Consider the following 8109-nt stretch of genomic DNA (forward strand, 5'->3'; position numbering starts at 1 on the left):
TTTCATAACTCATTCATCAACTCAAACTCAACTAAAATCATAAACAAACTCTTGTAACTTCTTTATAACATTCTTATTGAAATGGCCAGCTTTAACTCATCTACCTTCTTTGTTGCCATCATCTTTGCTATCGTCGCCGCCGTTAATGCTCAAGAGATGGCACCAGCACCGGCCCCCGATGCCGCTACCGGAGCAGGATTCTCTCTTACTACTTCTACTGCCGTTGTTGGGGTTTCTCTTCTATTCTCCGTATTTTCTCTAGTCTTCAAGCACTAGAGTAAATTTATCTAGCCCATTTTTTCGTCTATTTTTTGGGTTCGATACTTCGATTATTTATGTAAAGGCTTCGGTTGGTACTTGTTATTACCAATATTTATGGAGTAGTGTTTGTTCGGATTTTTTGTAAATTTTTTTCAGATTATTTGTACCACATTTGTTATTCGTTTCCATTGATTCTGATTTCTGAATAACTATGAGTTTATCCTCCTATTTTGGGGATTGATTTTACTAATATTTACATTTGGTACAACTATTTAAAGTCTATATATTTACTAGTTTAATTTAATCAATACTTATACAGTTATACTCCGTTGGTCGATCAAAATATTAACTTTGATAATTGATATTAAGTAGTTGAAATTTATAGAAGTATAATATAAAATTATTGTCTGGTTAATATACATGTACAGTAGATATAATCTTCAATTTAGTGTCCAATAATGATCAACAAAAAGACTCCCAAGCACATAGGACTATGTGCCAATGAATCAAAGAGAATGACAATTTTGTAAATAATGGAAACATGAGAAAAAAATGGTACAAAATTTGATGGCAAAAAGTACCACTATATTTATAATACATGCATAATGATGCATTAAATGTACCACTGCACCATTAAGGGAGAGGAAAAAAAACTAATAAAAATCCCAAAATGCCCTCCAATAATAGTCCTGTGTGCTTGTGAAACACATAAGCCCTATATTAATGAACTTAGCAATCGGTAAAGTAATCAAATTCTTATTTCGAAGAAGTCAAGTGGTAATTTTTTTTTTTTTTTTTTTTGAAAATAAATTTTATAAAGGTAAGGAGAAAGACTATGACCGTACCTCAACCCTCACGGTTTTTTTTTGTCTTGCGAGTCAGACACTTTGAGAATCAGGGTGAAGGATAAGAGATTCCCACCCTCAAAGTGTCTCTAGTGGAGATTGAACTCCCAACCTCAAGGTCAACCTCAAGGTTGGAAGGTGACAATCTTACCACTAGACGAAGCTTAGCTTATTGGTAGTCAAGTGGTAAATTGGGTTGATACTTTCTTCTATGAAACTATGAAAGATGTCATTACAACCATGTTGCTTAAACAATTAAACTTAATGTTGTAGTCAAACTAATTAATCAAGGCATTTTTTAAGGACGCAAAATAATAAAGGCTTTTTTTTTTTTTTTTTTTTTTTTGCCGATTATGACATCAAATTTGATCTTTAGGAACCAAAATAACTCTCAAAATTTTTACCAAGCAATTTTTGCAGCTTAAAAAGCGATGTACACAAACTTAAGCATTTTCTTGCACGCAAAATGAAGCATTTTTAGTCATTTTTTACTATTAAAAAAGCTAAAACAATTAAAGTTGAAAATGTGCCAAAGTTAATTGTGACTCAATTGCAACCCTAGGCATGAATCTTACTTATAAATTACATCTCTAAATAGGAGTTTATGTCAAGCCCAAAATCCTAACTCTAACATACACTAGGTGAAAAAATCAAATTGGCACCGGTTCAAAACCCCTCAATGTCACCGGTTTTGAACCGGTGCCAATTACTTGGATGAAAAGCCACCGGTTCAAACCGGTGGCAACAATGGTTATTGGCACCGGTTAACTGGTGCCAAAAATGACCCCAAATTTTTTTTTCACTTAAAAATTAAATAAACTAAAATAAATAAGAACACAAAATGTAAATCGAATATCAATCAATATAATCAAATCTTTACATTATATAATCAAAAAAAATTTACAATATAGATCAATAAAATAGATCAATTACAACATATAAATAAAAAAAAATTACAACATAAATAAAAAAAAAATTTACAACATCACAATAAAAAGTAACCCCATACAACATCTAAATCAATATAATTGCATCTTGATTCTTGCATCAATATACCTGCACCAATTAAAACAAAAAAAATCGATTAAAAGAAATTACAGTAAACACCCAGAATTTTTTTTTTAAAAAAAAACAGTTAAACACCCAGAAAATAAAAAAAATCGAAAAAAAATCAATTAAAAAAAAAGAAAATAGACCACGCTCCGAATTAAAATAACCCAAAAAATAAAAAACAAAAACGAATTAAAATCTAAGAAAAAAAATCAAGTAAAATAAAAAAACCTAGAAAATAATAATAAAAAAAAAAACGAATTAAAATTGATTAAAACAAAAACCCAGAAAATAAAAAACAAAAACGAAATAAAATCGATTAAATTAAAAAAAAAATCAATTAAAATAAAAAAAAACCCAAAAAATAAAAAAAACGAATTAAAATCGATTAAAATAAAAAAACCGATTAAAAAATCGATTAAAACAAAAATCCAGAAAATTAAAAAAAAAGACGAAATAAAATCGATCAACATAAAAAAACATCGATTAAAAAAAAACCTAGAATATAAAAAAAAAAAAAAAGAATTAAAATCGATTAACATAAAAAAAAAATCGATTTAAAAATCGAATAAAACAAAAACCCAGAAAAAAAAAAGGAAACCGATTAAAATCGATTAAACCTCGAATAATTTTGGAGTAAACCCTAACCTTGCTCACGCATGTGTTCGTGGTGGTGGTGGAAAAGTCAGTGTTGCATGTGGTGGTCTTCGTGGTGGTGAAAGTGGTGGTCTTCGAATGAAAGAAAGGAGGAGGAAACGAGGGAGAAGTGTAACACCCCCGATTTACTAACCAAAATAAATAGGAAAATTTGTAAATTACCACCCAAAAAGGGGTCCTGTTTTGAAATTACCACCCATTAAAAAATTTATTTTAAATAACCACCCATTAAATTAAAAAAACTTTTCAGATTACCACCTTTTTTGAAATTCCGGTGGAATATTCGGTTGAGGGTCCCACATAACGGCTATTAATGGCTAATTTGACTCTTTTGACTGTTATCCTCCCCGATTTCTCTTGTTTATAAATTCTCCAACTTGAATTCACAAATTTTGCTCCAAATTTCCCCAAATTTGAACTGGTATCGTGTGAATAAGTTATCTACTGAAGTTTAGACTCTCAATTCGTATCTATGGTAAGAATCATTTACTTCATAAATTAGGGTTTTTTCGCCAATTTAGGAATTAGGGTTCATGGGGTAATTAAATTGGTTTTTTTTTTTTGCAATTAGGTTACTTGTTTGCAATTAATTTGCAAGAAGGCGACTTTAACAGTACATGCAAGCTAAGTACAACCAAAGCATTCAATTTTCAGGGAAAAAAAAAAGTGAATTTAGGGTTTTGATTCAACCCTAAAGGGGTGGTTGAGAATTTGAAAGAGAAATATAGGAAGAAAGAGGGAAAAAATTGATGATTTTGGAAGAATTAAGAGAGGAAATTGGTGAGAGAAGCTAAATTTGAGTTTAATGGAGTAGTCAGAGTGTTAGGTCGAAGAAAAGAAGAAAAAAAAAGGAGGGAAGTTAATAAGGTGGGACCCACAATCGGAAATTCCAATGGAAATTAAAAAAAAGTGGTAATCTGAAATGTTTTTTAATTTAATGGGTGGTTATTTAAAATAAATTTTTTAATGGGTGGTAATTTCAAAATAGGACCCCTTTTTGGGTGGTAATTTACAAATCTTCCAAATAAATAAGAATTAAAGGAAAAATAAACAACCTTTAAATAAAATAGCGGAAGCATACACCTAAATCGGAGGTATTACCGTCACACTCGACAACCTGTCAAGTGTTAAGACTTACAAAATCGCAATTATTACAACCCAATAAACTAGGTGAGCTATTTGTACAACTTTACAAACTTGTTATAAACAAACTAATCGATCACTTGAGCTCCTTTAGCTACAATCACTTGATTAACCTGTTTAAACAATTTTGACTGCTCACCATTAAGGACAAATTCCAAAATAGATCGTCGCAGGGCCACCATAAGAAAAGACATGGCCGCAAACACAAGTAGCACAACAAAATAACACACATGTCAGCAAAAAGCTGAGTAATCACCACATATCAGAATATAGAGTATAATAGGATAATCAACATTACTAGCTCAATTAAATAATGTAGTTCAAAACTACATAACACATTGTACTCTGAAAATAACCTTTATCAACTCAACCTCAAATAATAATAATCCTTTACTCAACTCATATAACCCATAAGTGTGTCATGCTCGTTGTTCTATACCTAGCCTTGGACATGGGTAGTTCGAATAAAACCAACAAGTATAAAAACTTGAATACTCCCAATAACTAGAAAACACCTTGAACCAGACCACATACGGGCCAATTCCCACTGTAGGGGACCATAGAAAAATAAATATAAATAAAGATTGTACCTCATTCTTAACTCATGATTATTACCCTCTTACCAACAAGCCAAGGACTAAGTTATATAATGCCGAGCCTCAACCCAAGAACAAAACAATAATTCTCAACCATTTGATCTCATACATCGATCAAATAACCATTCACATGATAATAAATAATATCTCAATATTGGCACAGGTTCCCAATTCATATATGACGACATATTCGGTTTATAAAATATCTCAACTCTTATAGAACTAATACTAATACCCAAAATTAATCAAATCTTCACCCAAAAAATAATACTCTGCATTAACAACCCTAAAACCTCGATAAAACAATACTCCCTATAACAACAACATTAGAAACCCTAACATATTTAAATGATTCATCATATACGTACAACAATGATAACAAGCTAGACATTAAATCTGATCAAATCATGAAATTGTATACATTAATCATACATATAAATTAAAGCATATGAACAATTAATCATTCAATAATAATATAAACAACTCTAAAATAGATACGTGTGATTACCGTCACGGACATACAATCTTCGTTTTGCTTGATCTGACGAGGAGAACATCACACTTTCTTTCACATTGTATAATTAAAATCTCATGAATATGAGATGCTTATTCATGCGCACCAACACCCAAGAGTTGACTTTGATTTAGCAAATCAATTGATGATAATTTGCATCATCATGTTAAAGGCAAAAGTAGTAAACTCAATTTTTGCAGAGTACAGCGTTGGGGTAAGCCGAGGCAAACGTAATATAATTAGAGTATAAGAAGTATTTATAGTTTATAAACAAGACTTTTATAAGATATAAAATAAGGTTTCAAACTTTCCAAAAATAAACTACGTAGATAAGGAAGGTTACTTAATAATTAAAATAACTTAATTTATACGCATAAATTTATAAAATATTTAGGTATTACAATCTACCCTCCTTAAAACAAGTTTCGTCCTCAAAACTTAAAATAGAAAATTTTAGGGTATTACAATCTACCCTCCTTAAAACAAGTTTCGTCTCGAAACTTAAAGTAGAAAATTTTAGGGTATTACAATCTACCCTCCTTAAAACAAGTTTCGTCCCGAAACTTAAAGTGGAAGAAATAACTTGTAAATTTGAAAGAGAGTACGTAAAACTAAACAAAACTTTTCTTTGTAAAATATATAGATAGAGTACTAAAATATTAAGGTTGTTACAAGAAGAAGATCGAGAAAGAGAAAGAGAAAGAGAAGGAGGAGATCCAGAAAGAGAAAGAGAAGGAGGAGATCGGGGAGCAGAAGAAGGAGGGAGGAGGAAAGGAGAGAGAAAGAGGAGGAAAGGAGAGAGAATCGACTAGCTGATTAAAATAGGGTTGGGGGAGTTTATTAAAGCTAAGGGCCGCTTTTTTTTTAATAATTAAAAGGGCCGGTTCACAAAGGCATCGGTTCAAACCGGTGGCCTTTATGTTTTTTGCCACCGGTTTGAAGTGAACCGGTGCCTAATATCATGGTTCAGCTTCCCACCAATTTTTTAAGCCATTTTTGTCACCGGTTTGGACTGAACCGGTGGCAATTAGGGGGTGCCTTTTTTTTATATTTTCTACTAGTGATAACTACTCTAGCCCAATCCTATTCATTGTTAGTCATATTTTCATGAGGCCCATTAATAAGCCTCTAACTTGCTTAACCCAATCGCAAATTTTAAGATGCACCATGGTGTACCATGCCTATGCTTTTGAACATTTAGTAAAAAAAATCTAAACAATTGCAAATTTTGAACATGTAGTAAAAACATCTAAACATCGCAAATTTTGAACATGTAGTTAAAAAATCTGAACAATTGGAATGCATCACGCCTATACTTTTGAACATTTAGTAAAAAAAATATGAACAATTGTGAATTTTGAACATTTAGTAAAAAATTTAAACATTGCAAATTTTTAACATTTAATAAAAAAAACTGAACAATCGCAATGCACAACGCAAATACTTTTGAATATTTAGTAAAAAAAATATGAACAATAACACATTTTGAACATTTAGTAAAAAAATCCGAACAATTGAAAATTTTGAATTATTATGAGTCAGACAAATTTTGAAAGAAGTTTATCTGACTCGTAATAATTCAATAGTTTTATAATATAAACTGAACATTTATTGTAAACAAAATGAATATTTCTTTATAAAATATAAACATAAAAATTGCATGTTTATGTTCGATTTTTGTGACATGTTCATATTTTTTTTACTAAATGTTCATTTTTTTTGTAAAATGTTCAAATTTTTTTACCAAATGTTCAAGAGTATAGATGTGGTGCAATAACACTAATTGTAGCCCAATACCCTTGTTGTGTGGCCTCATAGGATCCATTATAGAGGGCTTTGGACTATTTGACTAGCCCAAAAATCATTTATCATAAATTAGCAATAGACAATGACGAACCAAAATAATGAAATAATTATCTCCATAATAGGGATCGATCCTTGATATATCTAGTAATTGCACTTATCAAATACATAATTCCTTCAGGGGATCTCGTCGAAGAATCGACCGCGGCGCCGAAACTTCGGTGAGTTCTAGGTTTCAGGGGGAAGGAGTTTTATTTTAGAGGGGAAAGAACAGAGCTTGTAGAAGAGGAGAGTAATTATTGGCCTTTTCAAATTTTCATAGTCTAAAATATTGTACATATGGGGACTAATTTTTAATGAATTTTTTTTACGAATATCCCAAATTTCTCAATTCACATGAAAAACTCTAAATGTTGAAAAGTATTAAGGGACAGAAGGAGTATTACGTACAAAGTACCAATTAAAATATATATATAATAATAATAATAATAATAATAATAATAATAATAATAATAATAATAATAATAATAATAAAAAATTAAAAGTCTCATTTATCTAGGGAGTTGATATGTCTAGTTTATATAGTGTTTTATCCCCGTCCCTTGGTCGTTATTAGTAGTGTTTTTGGCTCTTTCGGGCCACTTTTATTACTAATTTGTGTGTTCTAGTGTTTTCGTAGTTTTAGTTGTATTTTACAGGAAATTGCACTCTTGGAGCATTTTCCCGGGCTTTATTGGATCGACTACGGAAGCTAGAAGGACACGTCCACTTTTGGAGCCCAAGATCGGTGAGAGCCGGTGATTAAGGGCTCGGTAATTGGGATCACGAGGCATTTGGACCATGTATTCGAGACCCGAGAGGAAATATGGATTGGGCCGAGAAATCTAGCCCAATCGAAGTCCAAGCCTCGAAGAAGAAGACCGGGCCCGATCGGGCAAGCATACGCCCGATCGGGCGGATGCGCGCAAAGGCACCCTTAAGGGAAAAGCGCGCCCGATCGGGTGAGCGTAGGCTCGATCGGGCGCGGCATGCCAGCAGTGGGCGTTGTAAAAAGGCGGGCCCGATCGGGCGGCCCTTCGCCCGATCGGGCGCGTGTTTTCTTAGAAGCTGATTAGTTTAGTTCTAATTCTTGTTTTTAGGAGAGGTTTAAGTACGATTTGTATGGAATTATTAGTTATCTTCTTTCTTAGACTTTCTCTCTCTACTTAGTATTTTTCTCTCTCTTAAATTCTCTCTAAAC

The sequence above is a fragment of the Chenopodium album genome, chromosome 5 (assembly GCF_948465745.1).
Source record: "Chenopodium album chromosome 5, dcCheAlbu1.1, whole genome shotgun sequence".
Taxonomy (NCBI): domain Eukaryota; kingdom Viridiplantae; phylum Streptophyta; class Magnoliopsida; order Caryophyllales; family Amaranthaceae; genus Chenopodium; species Chenopodium album.